Here is a 20,275-nt window from a genome sequence, read left to right as displayed (position 1 = left end):
CTTCATCCAACCCAAGCGGGGGTTGGCGATCCATAATCCGGTGCTCCAAAGTCTTCCTCCTATCCGGCAAGAAGAGGACATCCGGACCGGCAAACATCTTCTCCAAGCGGCATCTTCGATCTTCTTCCATCCGGTGCGGAGCGGGTCCATCTTGAAGCAGGCGACGCGGATCCATCCTCTTCTTCCGATGTCTCCCGACTAATGACTGTTCCTTTAAGGGACGTCATCCAAGATGGCGTCCCTCGAATTCCGATTGGCTGATAGGATTCTATCAGCCAATCGGAATTAAGGTAGGAATTTTCTGATTGGCTGATGGAATCAGCTAATCAGAATCAAGTTCAATCCGATTGGCTGATCCAATCAGCCAATCAGATTGAGCTCGCATTCTATTGGCTGATCGGAACAGCCAATAGAATGCGAGCTCAATCTGATTGGCTGATTGGATCAGCCAATCGGATTGAACTTGATTCTGATTGGCTGATTCCATCAGCCAATCAGAAAATTCCTACCTTAATTCCGATTGGCTGATAGGATTCTATCAGCCAATCGGAATTCGAGGGACGCCATCTTGGATGACGTCCCTTAAAGGAACAGTCATTAGTCGGGAGACATCGGAAGAAGAGGATGGATCCGCGTTGCCTGCTTCAAGATGGACCCGCTCCGCACCGGATGGAAGAAGATCGAAGATGCCGCTTGGAGAAGATGTTTGCCGGTCCGGATGTCCTCTTCTTGCCGGATAGGAGGAAGACTTTGGAGCCTCTTCTGGACCTCTTCAGCATCGGATTATGGATCGCCAACCCCCGCTTGGGTTGGATGAAGATCTTGGAGCCAGGACCGATCGGTGATACCTGGATGGTGAAGACAAGGTAGGAAGATCTTCAGGGGATTAGTGTTAGGTTTATTTAAGGGGGGTTTGGGTTAGATTAGGGGTATGTGGGTGGTGGGTTGTAATGTTGGGGGGGGGTATTGTATGTTTTTTTTTACAGGCAAAAGAGCTGAAATTCTTGGGGCATGCCCCGCAAAGGGCCCTGTTCAGGGCTGGTAAGGTAAAAGAGCTTGTAACTTTTTTAATTTAGAATAGGGTAGGGAATTTTTTATTTTGGGGGGCTTTGTTATTTTATTAGGGGGCTTAGAGTAGGTGTAATTAGTTTAAAATTGTTGTAATATTTTTATTATGTTTGTAAATATTTTTTTATTTTCTGTAACTTAGATCTTTTTTATTTTTTGTACTTTAGCTAGTTTATTTAATTGTATTTATTTGTAGCAATTGTGTTTAATTTATTTATTGATAGTGTAGTGTTAGGTTAATTGTAGGTAATTGTAGGTAGTTTATTTAATTATTTTATTGATAGGGTAGTGTTAGGTTTAATTATATCTTAGGGTAGGATTTATTTTACAGGTAAATTTGTTATTATTTTAACTAGGTAACTATTAAATAGTTCTTAACTATTTAATAGCTATTGTACCTGGTTAAAATAAATACAAAGTTACCTGTAAAATAAATATTAATCCTAAAATAGCTATAATATAATTATAATTTATATTGTAGCTATATTAGGGTTTATTTTACAGGTAAGTATTTAGCTTTAAATAGGAATAATTTATTTAATAAGAGTTCATTTATTTCGTTAGATAAAAATTATATTTAACTTAGGGGGGTGTTAGTGTTAGGGTTAGACTTAGCTTTAGGGGTTAATCCATTTATTAGAATAGCGGTGAGCTCCGGTCGTCAGATTAGGGGTTAATAATTGAAGTTAGGTGTCGGCGATGTTAGGGAGGGCAGATTAGGGGTTAATACTATTTATGATAGGGTTAGTGAGGCGGGTTAGGGGTTAATAACTTTATTATAGTAGCGCTCAGGTCCGCTCGGCAGATTAGGGGTTAATAAGTGTAGGCAGGTGTCGGCGACGTTGAGGGGGGCAGATTAGGGGTTAATAAATATAATATAGGGGTCGGCGGTGTTAGGGGTAGCAGATTAGGGGTACATAGGGATAACGTAGGTGGCGGCATTTGCGGTCGGTGGATTAGGGGTTAATTATTTTAAGTAGCTTGCGGCGACGTTGTGGGGGGCAGGTTAGGGGTTAATAAATATAATACAGGGGTCGGCGGGGTTAGGGGCAGCAGATTAGGGGTACATAAGTATAACGTAGGTGGCGGTCGGCAGATTAGGGGTTAAAAATTTTAATCGAGTGGCGGCGATGTGGGGGGACCTCGGTTTAGGGGTACATAGGTAGTTTATGGGTGTTAGTGTACTTTAGGGTACAGTAGTTAAGAGCTTTATGAACCGGCGTTAGACAGAAAGCTCTTAACTCCTGCTATTTTCAGGCGGCTGGAATCTTGTCGTTAGAGCTCTAACGCTCACTTCAGAAACGACTCTAAATACCGGCGTTAGAAAGATCCCATTGAAAAGATAGGATACGCAAATGGCGTAGGGGGATCTGCGGTATGGAAAAGTCGCGGCTGAAAAGTGAGCGTTAGACCCTTTAATCACTGACTCCAAATACCAGCGGGCGCCCAAAACCAGCGTTAGGAGCCTCTAACGCTGGTTTTGACGGCTACCGCCGAACTCTAAATCTAGGCCTATGGCAGTAGTGTTTGTCACAATATTGACACAATTATAGTTCCAAACACTGCTGCATAGAGTGGTAAACACATCTGCATGTAGTGTCTGACCATCTAGGGGTCCTTACAATATATTGTTTTACACTCTAGGTATACACCCCTAAAAAGCCTCTTTAGTATGTTCCTCTTATCTGACCAATTATGGACAGATGTGCACTGGTAAATGAAATAATAGGAAAAAAACATAATAATGAAATAATGAAAGTGCAGTAAAATGTATTTTATTAAGTATCAGTTTTCAACGTGGTTTTACCATTTTGTATGATTACAAAATATGAAGTAGTGAGGTGTATTGTTGTGAGCTAAATGAAGAACAAAAGTTTAAATTTGGACATAAAATCAGCACTTAACAGCACTTAATACTTCCAAGGAAACTCTTTCCAGCCAGGAAACTTTGGAACAAACTGGTATCTCCTTTTATTTTTCAGAGCCCACCTTAGATTTTTCTTTTATAGTTGATATTTTACCTTCACTAATATAAAAAAAATATACAAAATTTCTGCTTTTCATTACAATTGGCGAGAAAATTTTTTGGAAAATGGTGAAGGAATAGAGTTGGAATAGAGGTTTTATTTTCTGGAACTTTTAACTTTTCCAGGCTTTAAAAGCTTTGAATTTTTGTAGCAACTTCTGTTGTGCTTCAGTAAGAACCAATTACAGGACCACCGAAGTACTGAAGAATGTCCAACAACCTGTGAGCTTAACGTCAATGTGCTGTTCTCAGCCATACTCAGAAACGTCCATTTGTCTGGATCTGAAATATAACCAGTTTTTCCTCCTTTGCAGCCAAAGCAGCACATTAGCTGAAATAACACAGAACTGACATAAACTAATAGATACTATTTTATACTGGGTGACGGTAGGTGCACGGTTGGGGGCAGACAAACTATTTATATTGCAACTCTATATAAAAAAAGTATCATTTGTTAAGATCATTGATTTAAATTATATTTTCCTTGAATGTCAAGTAATACGCAAAGGAAATAAAGCTCAATAACAAACCATATCACTAGGTCTCTCGTTCAACACATATTTGCTGTTGAATTTTGGTTTTAATGGGCAAATTGAGCTTTTCTCCTGCAGGTCTTGGGTTGGATTGAATCCAATGCAGCATAAAGTCATCAGGGGGAAAAAAAAGAAGCGGACTTTTGTTTGAAGGAATAGCTTGTGGTGGGCAGCTCCGTCTCAACATGTGCAGAGACTGGACGGCCAAGATCTAGCAGAGAATTCTGCTCTGAAGTTAACAATTCATGTGTTGGAATGTCAGGATTTTGCTACCTTAGCCCCACATGTGAGAATTAAAAACATAGCAATTTGTATCAGTAATAATACTGCTGTGCACAAATAACCCAAGAGAATATATCAGAAAATACACTTTTTATTAGCTTCTCAATATAATTTACTAGCAGATTACAATTATTCTGTCAAGTCTACCTAGAAATGCTCAGATTTAATGAAATAATCCTTAAGGCTACCATTGCAAAGACAAGGCTTTTTCTTTCGTTACTACCAAACAGCTAGATTACGAGTTTGGCGTTATGATTGCAAAAGCAGCGTTATTTTTCCCTAACGCTGCTATTACAAGTCTTGTAGGTATAGGTGTACCGCACACCTTTTAGCCTGTCACGCAACGTCAGTACTGCACTTTTAAAAAAGGGGACTCCCATGGCGCCGGTATTACGAGTTTGCCTAGGAGGCCAAAAAAGTGAGCGGTACACCCTATATCACTATCTAAAGTCAACAGTTATGAATTTTACGCTACAAAGTTGTACCATATAACTCATAATTAAAGTGTTAAAAAGTACACTAACACCCATAAACTACCTATTAACAACCAAAACCGAGGCCCCCCCGCATTGCAAACACTATTAAAATGTATTAACCTCTATTCCACCGTTCCCGACATCGTCTACGACAAGATCTGTACCACAATCTAAAGTCAGTAGTTGTAGCATAAAACTCATAACTAAACTGGATGTCTTCAGTATGGACCCACTCTGCGCCGGATGGATGAAGATAGAAGATGCAGTCTGGATGAAGGCTTCTTGCCACCTGGATGAGGACTTTACCGGCTGGATGAAGATCGTAGAGGCCGCCTGGATGAAGACTTCTTGCCTGCTGGATGGATCCTTTAAGCAGGACTTCAATAACTGTAAGTGGATCGTCGGGGGTTAGTGTTAGGCTTATTTAAGGTTTTTTTGGGTGGGTTTTATTTTTAGTTTAGGATCTGGACATGTAAAAGAGCTAAATGCCGTTTTAAGGGCAATGGGGAGCTTAGTTTTTTTTAGATAGTTATTTTATTTGGGGGGGTCGGTTGTGGGGGTGGTGGGTTTTACTATTGGGGGGGTTGTATTTTTTTTACAGGTAAAAGAGATGATTTATTTGGGGCGATGCCCCACAAAAGGCCCTTTTAAGGGCAATTGGTAGTTTATTGTAGGCTAGGTTTTTTTATTTGGGGGGGGCTTTTTTATTTTGATAGGGCTATTAGATTAGGTGTAATTCTTTTTTATTTTTCATCATTTGTTTCTTATTTTTTGTAATTTAGTGTTTGTTTTTTATGTAATTTAGTTATTTTTATTTTTATTGTAATTTTAGGTTTTAGTGTAAGACAGGGTTTTATTTCACAGGTAAGTTTGTATTTATTTTATTTTATAGGTAGATGGTAAATAGTTAATAACTATTTACTAACTAGTCTACCTAGTTAAATTAAATGCAAACTTGCCTGTGAAATAAAAATAAACCCTAAGCTAGTTACAATGTGACTATTAGTTATATTGTAGCTAGCTTAGGTTTTATTTCACAGGTAAGTATTTCGTTTTAAATAGGTATTATTTTGTTAATAATTGTAAATTCAGTTTAGCTCTATTTTAATTATGTTAAAGTTAGGGGGTTTAGGGTTAGGTTTAGGGGTTAATATAGTTTAATTTAGCTTGTTGTGATGTGGGGGGCTGGCGGTTTAGGGGTTAATAGGTTTATTTAGTTAATAATTGTAAATTTAATTTAGCTTTATTTTTATTATGTTAAAGTTAGTGGGTGTTAGGGTTAGGCTTAGGGTTACGTTAGGGTTAGGGTTACGTTAGGGTTAGGTTTAGGGGTTAATGGATTTATTTAGTGGAAGTAATATGGGAGGCCAGAGGTTTAGGGTTTAATAACTTTAGTATAGTGGTGGTGACATCGGGAGCAGTGGATTAGGGGTTAATAGTGATGTCGCGAACATAAAATTTTGCGTTCACGAACGGCGAATGGGAATTTCCGCAAAAGTTCGCGAACGGGTGAACCTGGCGAACTGCCATAGACTTCAATAGGCAGTCGAATTTTAAAACCCACAGGGACTCTTTCTGGCCACAATAGTGATGGAAAAGTTGCTTCAAGGGGACTAACACCTGGACTGTGGCGTGCCGGAGGGGAATCCATGGCAAAACTCCCATGGAAAATTACATAGTTGATGCAGAGTCTGGTTTTAATCCATAAAGGGCATAAATCACTTAACATTCCTTAATTGTTTGGAATAACGTGCTTTAAAACATCAGGTATGATGTTGTATCGATCAGGTAGTGTAAGGGTTACGCCCGCTTCACAGTGACAGACCAAACTCCCTGTTTAACGCACCGCAAAAAACCGCAAATAGTCAATTTGCACAACCGCAAACTCCCCATTTGCACAAGGTTTGATACCAAGCTAGCCATGTCCCGTTCCTTGTCCTCACTGATGTCATTGAAGGTCTCTTCCTCCACCCAGCCACGTACAACACCAAGGGTCCTCGAAAGGTGAGAACAAGCCCCCTGGGACGCCTGCTGTGTTTAATTTTCCACCTCCTCAAAGCCACCTTCCTCCTCTGACTCCTCTTCTTCAGACTCCTCTCTCTGCATTGCCTCTCTCTGCGTTATTATAAGGTGTGTTAAGTAGTACTATTCCTATCAGTTTAATCCCTGTTACATCCCCTATCAGGGGACATGTATATGGCATCGATTTTAGGAACCGGGAGATGGAAAAAGATGCTTGGTCGGTCCTCCTACTTCAAATTTGAGGCACTGCGCGTGCAATCTAATGTGCCACCAGATAGGAGTGGTGTTTTAATTAGTACTATTCTTATCAGTTTAAACCCTGTTACGTCCTCTATCAGGGGACTTGTATATGGCATCAATTTTAGGAACCGGGAGATGGAAAAAGATGCTTGGTCGGTCCTCCTACTTCAAATTTGGGGCACTGCACATGCAATCTAATGTGCCACCAGATACGAGTGGTGTGTTAAGTAGTTCTATTCTTATCAGTTTAATCCCTGTTACGTCGCCTATCAGGGGACGTGTATATGGCATCGATTTTAGGAACCGGGAGATGGAAAAAGATGCTTGGTCGGACCTCCTACTTCAAATTTGGGGCATTGCGCATGCAATCCAATGTGCCACCAGATAGGAGTGGTGTGTTAAGTAATACTATTCCTATCAGTTTAATCCCTGTTATGTGCCTTTTTTTTTGGTTTGGTTTTTGAAGCCACAGTGCAGCACCAGAGGCCAGAAAAATTAGGCATGTACACATGCCTGAAAAATTAGGTATTGTTGCAGCTATAGCAGCGGCCAGAAAAATTGATGTTTGTTTCCCAGGCAGAAAGTGCCCTAAAACATTGCGGCTTGAACCCTAGTTGGTGGCGGATAAGTCACGCAAGTCATCCGGCATTAAGAGATAAAATACAGCAGCGTGGGGACCATTTTTAGCCCAAGGCAGCTCATCTCATCAGGCCTTTTTTAGTCGAATGTATCGCCCACTGTCAGTCCCTTCGGGATCCATCCCTCATTCATCTTAATAAAGGTGAGGTAATCTAGACTTTTTTGACCTAGGCGACTTCTCTTCTCAGTGACAATACCTCCTGCTGCACTGAAGGTCCTTTCTGACAGGACACTTGAAGTGGGGCAGGCCAGAAGTTCTATCACAAATTGGGATGGCTCAGGCCACAGGTCAAGCCTGCACACCCAGTAGTCAAGGAGTTCATCGCTCCTCAGAGTGTCGATATCTGCAGTTAAGGCAAAGTAGTCTGCTACCTGTCGGTCGAGTCGTTCTCTGAGGGTGGACCCCGAAGGGCTGCGGCGATGCATAGGACTTAAAAAGCTCTGCATGTCCTCCATCAACAACACGTCTGTAAAGCGCCCTGTCCTTGCTGGCGTGGTCGTGGTAGGAGGAGGATTACTTTCACCTCTTCCCCTGTTAGATTCCCGTTGTGCTGTGACATCACCCTTATACGCTGTGTAAAGCATACTTTTTAATTTATTTTGGAACTGCTGCATCCTTTCCGACTTGCGGTAATTCGGTAACATTTCAGGCACTTTATGCTTATACCGGGTGTCTAGTAGCGTGGACACCCAGTACAGGTTGTTCTCCTTCAGCCTTTTTATACGAGGGTCCCTCAACAGGCACGACAGCATGAAAACCCCATTTGCACAAGTTCGGATGCCGAGCTACTCATGTCCCGTTCCTCGTCCTCAGTGATCTCACTGAAGGTATGTTCTTCCTCCCAGCCACGTACAACACCATGGGTACCAGATAGGTGAAAACGAGCACCCTGGGATGCCTGTTGTGGTTGGTCTTCCTCCTCCTCCTCAAAGCCACATTCCTCCTCTGACTCCTCTTCCTCACAATCCTCTTCCAGCGTTGCCGCAGGTTCAGCAAGCGATGCTGATAAGGCTGTTTCTGGTGGTGATGGTGACCACAACTCTTCCTCTTCACGCTCATCTACGGCCTGATCCAGCACTCTTCGCAGGGCACGCTCCAGGAAGAAAACAAATGGTATGATGTCGCTGATGGTGCCTTCAGTGCGACTGACTAGGTTTGTCACCTCCTCAAAAGGACGCATGAGCCTACAGGCATTGCGCATGAGCGTCCAGTAACGTGGCAAAAAAATTCCCAGCTCCGCAGAGGCTGTCCTAGCACCCCGGTCATACAAATACTCGTTAATGGCTTTTTCTTGTTGGAGCAGGCGGTCGAACATTAGGAGTGTTGAATTCCAATGTGTCGGGCTGTCGCAAATCAAGGGCCTCACTGGCATGTTGTTTCGCCGCTGGATATCGGAAAAGTGCGCCATGGCCGTGTAGGAACGCCTCAAATGGCCACACACCTTCCTGGCCTGCTTCAGGATGTCCTGTAAGCCTGGGTACTTATGCACAAAGCGTTGTACGATCAGATTACACACATGTGCCATGCACAGCACATGTGTCAACTTGCCCAAATTCAATGCCGCCAACAAATTTCTTCCGTTGTCACAAACCACTTTGCCGATCTCCAGTTGGTGCGGAATCAGCCACTGATCCACCTGTGCGTTCAGGGTGGACAGGAGTGCTGGTCTGGTGTGACTCTCTGCTTTCAGGCAAGTCAACCCCAAAACGGCGTTACACTGCCGTATCCCGGATGTGGAATAGTACCTGGGGAGCTGGGGGTTGCCGTTGATGTGGAGCAAGACGCAGCAGCAGAAGAGGACTCAGCCGAGGAGGTTATGGAAGAGGATGGAGTAGGAGGAGTAGAGGAGGTGGCAGCAGGCCTGCCTGCAAGTCGTGGCGGTGTCACCAACTTCTCTGCAGAGCCACACATTCCATGCTTGGCAGCCGTCAGCAGGTTTACCCAATGCGCAGTGTAGGTGATATACCTGCCCTGACCATGTTTTGCAGACCAGCTATCAGTGGTCAGATGGACCCTTGCCCCAACACTGTGTGCCAGACATGCCATTACTTCCTTTTGCACAATCGAGTACAGGTTGGGGATTGCCTTTTGTGCAAAGAAATTTCGGCCGGGTACCTTCCACTGCGGTGTCCCAATAGCTACAAATTTTTGGAACACCTCAGACACCACCAGCTTGTATGGTAAAAGCTGGCGGGCTAAGAGTTCAGACAAGCCAGCTGTCAGATGCTGGGCAAGGAGGTGACTTTGTGACATTGGCTTCTTGTGTCTGCTGACTGTGAGGTACAGGGTCAAAGTTTACTCAATGATGACGAATAGGGGGCGCATCGCATATGATCGCCTGATGTGGCGAAAGTGAACAAGCTATGTTCGCCGGGAACTATTCGCCGGCGAACTATTCACGACCACTAGGGGTTAATAGTTTTATGTAGGTGGCGGCAATGTTGGGGGCAGCAGATTAGGGGTTAATAACATTATGTAGGTGGCAGCGATGTTGGGAGTGGCAGATTATGGGTTAATAACTGTATGTAGGTGGCAGCGATGTTGGGAGTGGCAGATTATGGGTTAATAACTGTATGTAGGTGGCAGCGATGTTGGGGGCAGCAGATTAGTGGTGTTTAGACTCGGGGGTAATGTTAGGGTGTTAGGTTTAAACATTATTTTCTTTTTCCCAATAGACATCAATGGGGCTGCGTTACGGAGCTTTTGTTTCCACCATCGCAGGTGTTAGGCTTTTTTTTTTGCCGGCTCTCCCCATAGATGTCTATGGGGAAATCGATTGTTTTTGGTGCGGTATTGAGCTCAACGCAACCGTTTTGCCCGCGCAAGCCTGCTTTTTCAAAACCTGTAATACCAGCGCTATAGGGAGGTGAAATAATGCCGCTTTTGTGGCGGTCATTAAAATCCCTATAACACTCAAAACTTGTAATCTAGCTGTATGCCTTTAAGCCTTAACTTACAAATACATTGAAATCATTTATTTATATGCATTAAATAAAGTAATTACTACATAGTAAAACATCTGCATACAAAAAGCATTTAAAACAGTTATTTCAGTGGACATTAAACTGTCAGTCACAACTACAACATCATGATGCCAGCAGCCTTCTGCATGTGTTATTTTAACTCTTTACAGGTGCTGATTGGTGCATCTCCATACAGAACGCTGCTATCTTGGAGCACACATATTCTTGCACTTTGTGTCTAAAGAATTCTATATTCATAGATCAGTAACATTGATGGCATTTTCAAAGCCTTACCTGACACTTTGGTTAAACTCTCACAGGCTTTGCATTTTTTTCACAGTTTACAAAAGTTACATAAGGGATAAACCTCCTATTACGTCCTACGTTCTACTAATAAAATAAAAACACAACACAACTGCTTGGGGAAAAGACCGGTCACGGTCGCGTTTATTAAATAAACCAAATTTAATTCTGCCTAAATTAGCCAATACTTAGGCAGCAAATTTCAACCTCTGAATGAACTTGTAACAAGTTCATTCCAGTTGGTGGCGGCATCTTCTTCTAACTAGCTAACCCCTACTGATTGCCGGTCAAGGCCCCTCCGATGTCTGCAGCGTGGCACAGGGTTGCGCACGCTCATTGGTACAGCGAGAGAGATTCGTTACGAAGAGCTCTTCGGCCTGCAGCTCTTTAAAGGGAGAGGAACCCCTAAGCCGGCACTTAGTGGGCGACACCTCCCCCTGTGTTCGGGCCGTCACTCTGCTCTCTCTGTACCCGCTCCCAGGGCCTTGACCGACCGCCAGCTAGGGCACAATTCTACCAACCCGGTAAGGCGTCCCCTCCCAACGAGTCATCCAACACGTGTGAGAGAGGTGGTTGACTATCTTAAAACCTCAGGCTTATGGGGCTGGTTCAACTAAACCTACCCCCGCCGAGGGCAGACTTACCCATAACCTAACTGCCGCCACATACCTTCATCCAGGGTCGGGCGGGCGGGGAAATTTCTCGTCGAAGTCTGGAGGCAGGAAGAGGCCGGATCCACTGGAGCAGGACCCTATAAAGGCAAGAGGTACACCCGCCCACCCACTTGCAACATTGTAGCATACACACACTCTAGAAACCTCCAGACTTCAAGTCAGCTATCCCTTAATTTTGCTACAGGCCCACTAGAGGGCCCTCCACTTCCAGAAGAATCATAAAACCCCTCAGAAACAATATCAAGTTGGGTTGCGCTGATATTAGGAGTTGAAAGTAAAATCTTATCGCTCCAGCAATAACCTGACTGGCGCAAGAAGCCGAACTTACAATATCGCTAGCGCGATAACCTACTGCCCCATAGAAGTCAATTGAGCAAAAAAAGTTAAAAAAAAACCCTACTCGCGCGCGAACCCAAATCACCATAAGTCCCTACTGTAATAACTCCTTAACTGTCACATCGCCACTGCAAAGTCCCCAATACAAAATTATTGCCTAATCCGTCACACCCCCAAATCGCAAACTAAACATCTACAATAGTAACCCCTAAACCGCCACACCCCCACATCACAAAATAAACATCTATGCTATTAACTCCTAAACAGCCACACCCACACACAAAATAAACATCTACACTATTAACCCCTAACCCTCCACACCCCCACATCACAAAATAAACATCTACACTGTTAACTCGTAAATCGCCACACCCCCGCATCGCAAACTAAATATCTACACTATTAACCCCTAAACGGCCACACCCCCACATCACAAAATAAACATCTACACTATTAACACCTTAACCACCACACTCCCACATCGCAAACTAAACATCTAGACTTTTAACCCCTAAACCATTCAACCCTCACGGCAAAGTAAACACTAACATCTAAACCCCTTAACCCAACACCCCCTAACAACCCAAAATAAACTTCCCCTACCTTTACCAAAAAAAAAACTAACTACCTTAAAAAATAAAAACTTTCCTGTGAAATATAAAAAAAACAACTTAATGTTAACCTTTAAAATAAAAAATCCTAACATGGTTATTAGTGGGTTGGGAATTTAGAGAATTTTCATGGACAGGTAGGATAGCAGCGGTGAAAATGTCCCTACTTCCAAAACTAACATACCTGTTCAGATGCATCCCTTTGTCTGTTCCCAGACCTCTTTTGAATAAGTACCAAAGTATCATTAATGCATATATATGGTCGGATAAACGATCCAGAATAGCGTCCTCAATTATCCAACAACCAATACAGAGAGGGGGGTTGGCATCGCCCAGTATCCTGTTATATCATGACGCGGCTAGGCTCTCGCATATCCTCGGTTGGAGTATCGAAGCAAACTCATATAGATGGCAGGATATTGAACAGTCTTTATTACCCAAGGGAATCCTACTTTTGGATTTGCCATGGATCCCAACACATGTAAGACAAACATTGAATATAACGCACCCTCTGATACTAGACTCTTTGAAACTCTGGGATCAAAAAAAGAATGTAGTAACAATCTCCCCCCACCCTTCGCCAGCCTATAGTATCCGGAGCATTTTGATCACTCTTTCCCAGACCCATATTAGAACATGGGCAGAGACAGCAGAGCTTCCAATTACGAGTCTTCTTGATAATGGTACGCCACTTTCCTTTGAGGAGACAAGACAGAAGTTTTCCCTTCCTGACTCACTACACTTTGAATTCCTCAGACTAATTAGTTTCTTAAGATCATGGGGTTTAATTGGAAAGAAGGTTAGAGCACAGACAAAATGGGAACAGAGATGGAATAATCACAAAGCACTTAAGGGAACTCTATCATTTAACTATGATCTCTTGTTATCCCCAACGGAACCAGTCAAGCTAAATCAGTTTAAAGCATGGGAGAGAGACATTGGGATAGATATTGAGACAGACAGTTGGTTTAGAGAGATAGTTAGAACTAAAAAATACCCACACTGTGCTACCGTTTGGGAACTTTATTACAAAATCATCACTAGATGGCATCTTGTACCGGTAACCCTACACAAATATTATAGATCAGCCTCACCCCTCTGCTGGAGAGATTGTGGCAATCTAGGTACACATATCCATATTTGGTGGGAATGCCCAAAAATCTCTGGCTTATGGAGAAATGTATCGCAGCTACTTAGTAACATGGGACTGTCTATCCCCTTACACCCGGCCATGGGTCTCCTGCACCAGGGCAGTTCGACTCTCTCTGACTCTGACAGAGCCTTGATAGTGTATATATTAATAGCTACAAAATTAGCTATAGCTAGAGATTGGAAACAATCTTCCCCTCCGTCAATTAAGAAAGTTAAGGATATAGTTGAGTATCTCAAAAACATGGAGAAATACGTATATAGCTCCCTGAACAAACTAGACAAATACCATGAGATCTGGAGTAGATGGATTTATCTAGACTGATTTAGTCCCTGTTAGTTATTACTTCATTCCTTTTCCTTTTTTTTTTTTCCCTCTCTTCTTGCCTCCCCTCTGGACACCTCCCTCCCGTATTCCCCAACACATATACCCTACCTGATTAAAGTAGCAGGAGGTCAAAGTGAAGAGAATCAAATAAATTAGACATATCAACATGTATTTAGCTCCTTACAACCTGGGTCCCCTTAGTAGCTACATTATTTGCTTAGAATGTGTCTCGACTCGAGAGCCTGGACTAATAGCTACAGTTATTAAGATATATTAAAAATCTACAAAAAGATGGTTCTCAGTTATAAAAGGGCAAACATTGCATGGCAGGATGTTTTTTCTCTCAATATCAATGCTTAGATGTTTATTATACTGTAATGTAGTGTTGATGTACCGTATTTACATGTTGTTGTTATACAAAACCATCAATAAAAAACTATTTAAATAAAAAAAATAAAAAAACCTAACATTGCCAAAAAAAAAAACATTACTGTAAAAAAAACAACAACTTACCATTACAAATAAAAAAACTACCATTACTAAAATTAAAATACTAATATTACAAAAATAAGTAATTAGCAAAAATAAAAAATGATTTATGCCTTTTCTAATACCCCAAAATAAAAACATATTATACATTGCACTAAAGTGATTCAGCTCTTTTAAAAAACAAAAATAAAACCTATAACCCTCAAACATTAACCCCCCACCCAGCCCCCAAAATAAAAAAAAAAACTACAAAAAAACAACAACTAATCTACAAAGAGTATTCAGCACTTATGCAACCCAAATTCCTAATCTTAACCCCCCAAAAAAACTATCACTAAGCCCCAAACTGGTACTCACCAAAGATGATGGTGGCGGCGCTCCATCTTCATCCATCTTCTCATCCAGCGGCGCTCCATCTTCATATATCTTCTCATCCAGCGGTGCTCCATCTTCATCCATCTTCTCATCTGGCGGTGCTCCAACTTCATCCATCTTCTCATCCAGCGGTGCTCCATCTTCATCCATCTTCTCATCCGGTGGCTCTCCATCTTCATCCATCTTCTCATCCGGTGGTGCTCCATCTTTATCCATCTTCTCATCTGGCGGCGCTCCATCTTCATCCACATTCTCATCCGGCGGCGCTCCCGTTTCATCCATATTCTCATCCAGCGGTGCTCCATCTTCATACATATTCTCATTTGGCGCCGCTCCATCTTCATCCATCTTCTTATCTGGCGGCTCTCCATCTTCATCCATCTTCTCATCAAGCGATGCTACATCTTCATCCATCTTCTCATCCAGCGGTGCTCCATCTTCATCCATCTTCTCATCCGATGGCGCTCCATCTTCTCATCTGGCGGTGCTCCATTTTCATCCATCTTCTCATCCGGCGGCGCTCCCTCTTCATCCATCTTCTCATCTGGCGGCGCTACATCTTCATCCATCTTCTCATCCGGCGGCGCTCCATCTTCATCCATCTTCTCATCTGGCAGCGCTCCATCTTTATCCATCTTCTCATCTGGCAGTGCTCCATCATCATCCATCTTCTCACCCAGTGGTGCTCCATCTTCATTCAACGTTGCTACATCTTCATCCATCTTCTCATCCGGCGGTGCTTCATCTTCATCCATCTTCTCATCCAGCGTTGCTACATCTTCATCCATCTTCTCATCCAGTGGCGCTCCATCTTCATCCATCTTCTCATCCGGCGGCACTCCATCTTCATCCATCTTCTTATCCAGCGGCGCTCCATCTTCATCCATCTTCTCATCTGGCGGCGCTCCATCTTTATCCATCTTCTCATCCAGCGGTGCTCCATCTTCATCCATCTTCTCATCCGGCGGTGCTCCATGTTTATCCATCTTCTCATCAAACGTTGCTACATCTTCATCCATCTTCTCATCCGGTGGCGCTCCATCTTCATCCATCTTATCATCCAGCATTGCTACATCTTCATCCATCTTCTCATCCGGCGGTGCTCCATCTGCATCCATCTTGTCATCCAGCATTGCTACATCTTCATCCATCTTCTCATCCGGCTGTGCTCCATCTTCATCCATCTTCTCAGCCAGTGGCACTCCATCTTCATCCATCTTCTCATCCAGCGTTGCTACATCTTCATCCATCTTCTCAACTGGCGGCACTCCATCTTCATCCATCTTCTCATCCAGCATTGCTACTTCATCCATCTTCTCATCCGGCGGCGCTCCATCTTCATCTATCTTCTTATCTGGCCGCGCTCCATCTTCATCTATCTTCTCATCCAGCATTGCTACATCTTCATCCATCTTCTCATCCGGCAGTGCTCCATCTTCATCCATCTTCTCAGCCAGCGGCACTCCATCTTCATCCATCTTCTCATCCAGCGTTGCTACATCTTCATCCATCTTCTCAACTGGTGGCACTCCATCTTAATCCATCTTCTCATCCAGCGTTGCTACATCTTCATCCATCTTCTCATCCGGCGCGCTCCATCTTCATCTATCTTCTTATCTGGCGGCGCTCCATCTTCATCCATCTTCTCATCCAGTGGTGCTACATCTTCATCCATCTTCTTATCTGGCGGCGCTCCATCTTCATCCATCTTCTCAGCCAGCGGCACTCCATCTTCATCCATCTTCTCATCCAGCGTTGCTACATCTTCATCCATCTTCTCAACTGGTGGCACTCCATCTTAATCCATCTTCTCATCCAGCATTGCTACATCTTTATCCATCTTCTCATCCGGCGCGCTCCATCTTCATCCATCTTCTTATCTGGCGGCGCTCCATCTTCATCCATCTTCTCATCCAGTGGTGCTACATCTTCATCCATCTTCTCATCCAGTGGTGCTCCATCTTCTAACCTTCATCCTGGTGATGGTGGTGGTGGCCGTCCTCATCTTCAGAGCTGAAAAACAGAGCTCCTCTTCATGTGGGGTACCCTTGCATTCCTATTGCCTGATTTGAATGTTTTAAATTCAAATTAGCAAATAGAATAACATATTTCCTTTCATTCTATTGGCTGATTTAAATTTGAACATTCAAATAAAAGGGGTACCTTGCATCACAATTCAATGTATTGCTGGGAACCGCGTGGTTTTTAGTTTGTGATGAGCGGTTGTGCCGGTTAAGGGGTTAATAGAGTAGGTATTTAATATGTGATGTGGGTGTGTGGCAATTTAGGGGTTAATAGAGTAGTTTAGTTTGTGATGTGGTGGGTTGGCGGTTTAGGGGTTAATAGTGTAGAAGCTTACTATAGGGTGGGGGTGTGTGGTGGTTTAGGGGTTAATAGTGTAAAGAGGTAGTTTTTAATATGGGGGTGGCAGTTTAGGGGTTTGTAGCGTGTTTTAGTGCAACTGTTTCACCTGGACAAACTATTGTCTTAACGTGACCTTTCAGGTTGCGTAAAAAGTTTGAGTGGTTAATGCAATTGCGTTTGTGTGATTGCCTTTACTTTTAACTTGCAATAAGAGCGTATATTAGTGCTCTACACTACACATAGAAAATATGAGGAGCGTAAATGACGAATTTTAGTGCTAACAATAGCACTCCACTTAGTAGCATTTCTGAATTTAGGTGGGAAAGTATATATGGGTATACCACTTGAAACCCTTGTTGAGTGCTTTGATCTGTTGTGCTAATTATGGTCAGGTGTACATGAGCTCATGCACTGAACATTCACTCTATAGGAGGGTCAGGATTCTGAACACCAAAAAAATGGATGACAACCTCTCTTGGGCAATGGAACAACTACATACCTACCAACATTTGTGACTGACAATGAGGGACACAGGAGGTTGATAGGAGCCCGTCACCATTTTGTGAGTGAAGCTGTGATGAGACTGGAGGGATTGTAGGTGGTTAGTGGGCTGGGTGTTAGTTGGTGTTTCTGGGTGATCTGTGGGTGTGTCAGGTCAGTTTGTGGGCGTGTATGGGTGTTCTGTGGGAGGGGCTATGGGAAATTCTTTAAAGAGGGACATATGGCTATCTCAAAGGAACAAGACTTCAGAATCAGGTAATGTCCCTCTCAAATAGGGACAGTTGGGAGGTCTACGCAGTTTCTTAATTAAATGACAGGAAAAGCAGGAAAAATAAAGTGTATTACCTGGTGTTTTGGAGGGCAGGTGATCCTCATTTTAAGAGGGATTAACTGCATTCTAGGGAAACAATTAAAGCCCTCATTAAATAAAAGACATTCACTCTTTTCAAACGGGGGTCACTTGTCCCTTTTGTACAGGGGGTGATGGGGGCTTTTTTATACCTTGTGGTATACAGCACTCTAAGTGCTTCTTGTCTGAGTATATTATCCCTTTAAGGGAGTTGTCTGCGAAAAATGAACTGCTCTATGGATACATAGCATTTCTTATTCCCCCACAATGTTCCTTAAATGGACATAATACTCATATGCTAAATCACTTGAAACTCATGCAGTATAACTGTAAAAAGCCGACAGAAAAATATCACCTGAGCATCTCTATGTAAAAAAGGAAGATATTTTACCTCACAACTTCCTCAGCTCAGCAGAGTAAGTTCTGTGTAAAAAGTTATACTCAGCTGCTGCTCAGCTTCAGGTAAAAAAAAATAAAAAATGAAGAAATGAACAGCAGCCAATAAGCTTCAGCAGTGCTGAGGTCATGAACTCTTTTACTGTGATCTCATGAGATTTGACTTAACGCTCATGAGATTTCATTGTAAACTTCCTTACACTGAATAGGGAAATAACATGAGAGTGCACGTGGCTCATCCCTTCGGCTGTCCCGGGACAGACATACTGATATGCTGCTTAGATGTCCTTTACAATGGGATGTGGCTACTGAGAAACTTTTGAGGTAAATTATCTTTCTTTTTTACATAGAGATGTTCAGGTGATATTTTCTAGTCAGCTTTTTACAGCTATACTGCATCACTTTCAAGTGTTTAAACATTTGGGTATTATGGCCCTTTAAATGAATGTTTTAAGCACATTCTCCTACTTTGCAAAGCAAAAATTTCTTAAAAGCTCTCAAAAGCTCCTAAACTACATTTGTTTTTTAGTTTTATATATACAGCTCTAAAACTTTCTCACCTAAATTCAGAAATGCTACTTAGGGCTAGATCACAAGTGGAGTGCTATTGTTAGCTCTAAAATTCATCATTTACACTCCTCATATTTTCTATGTGTAGCCTAGAGCGCTAATATATGTTTCTTTTAAGTCATGACTTACAGGGCTGACATGTACCTGTAAGTGGTCTGGGAGATATGGACTTTTAAACTCCTTCAGCTTTACTAACAAGGAACCCCCTGTATCTGCTTAGCTCAGAAAATATAAGACATAAAATTACTCAAAGGGACACTAAACTGCTGAGTACAACTACAGCTCTATTTAAAGCCATCCTCTTATTTTAACCGCCCTGCAGAAGCCAGTTGATACCTAAATACCAAGTTGTCGATTTAATGTGTTATGAAATTGCTAATTGCTCACATGATATTAATGATTACCTGAAAAATGAATTGATACTGAACTACTAAGCCCCTGTGTTTTGTTATCACTTGTTATTTTCATGAAGACGCCATTGAAAAAACATTGATACAAACACTTTTTGTTTGTGCGTATAACTAGTTTGCTCTGCTATTTACTTATTAACTTTGGCAGTTTCACTAATGCAAATTGACTTTTAAATATGAAGAAAAAAAATGACCTGCACCGTTGCTAATATTTGGGAAAAAACTCCAGGTACACTTAACACTGGAGCAAACAGGTAAGCAGGTTGTAAGAGAACTAACCACGCCCACTGATGGTTTACTTAACTCCGCCCACTCGGTTTTGCTCAATAACACCCTATCGGCTAGATTAAGAGTAAAAAAGCAGCGTTAAGCCTAATAACGCTGCTTTTTTCCTACCGCTGGTATTACGAGTCAGCCATAGGATTTTTTCAACCTTAATTCCGATTGGCTGATAGAATTCTATCAGCCAATCGGAATCTAAGATACGCCATCTTTGATGACGTCACTTAAAGGTACCTTCATTCGTCAGGTAGTCGTCGTTGAAAGAGGATGCTCTGCACCGGATGTCTTGAAGATTGACCCACTCCGCGCCGGATGGATGAAGATAGAAGATGCCGTCTGGATAAAGACTTCTGCCTGTCTGGAGGACCACTTCTCCCGGCTTGGATGAAGACTTCTCCCGGCTTCGTTGAGAACTTCTTTCCACTTCGAAGAGGACTTCTCCCGGCTTCATTGAGGATGGATGTCAGATCTTCAAAACTGTAAGTAGATCTTCAGGGGGTTAGTGTTAGGTTTTTTAAGGGTTTATTGGGTGGGTTTTATTTTTAGGTTAGGGCTTTGGGCAGCAATAGAGCTAAATTCCCTATTAAGGGCAATGCCCATCCAAATGCCCTTTTCAGGGCAATGGGGAGCTTAGGTTTTTTTAGTTAGGGTTTTATTTGGGGGGTTGGTTGAGTGGGTGGTGGGTTTTACTGTTGGGGGGTTGTTTGTAATTTTTTTACAGGTAAAAGAGCTGATTTCTTTGGGGCAATGCCCTGCAAAAGGCCCTTTTAAGGGCTATTGGTAGTTTAGGTTAGGCTAGGGTTTTTTATTATTTTGGGTGGGCTTTTTTTTTATTTTGATAGGGCTATTAGATTAGGTGTAATTAGTTTAAAGATCTTGTAATTTGTT

This window comes from Bombina bombina, chromosome 1 (genome assembly GCF_027579735.1).
Source record: "Bombina bombina isolate aBomBom1 chromosome 1, aBomBom1.pri, whole genome shotgun sequence".
NCBI classification, from domain to species: domain Eukaryota; kingdom Metazoa; phylum Chordata; class Amphibia; order Anura; family Bombinatoridae; genus Bombina; species Bombina bombina.
The sequence above is the reverse complement of the archived record's forward strand: the minus strand, read 5'-3'. Positions refer to the sequence as shown.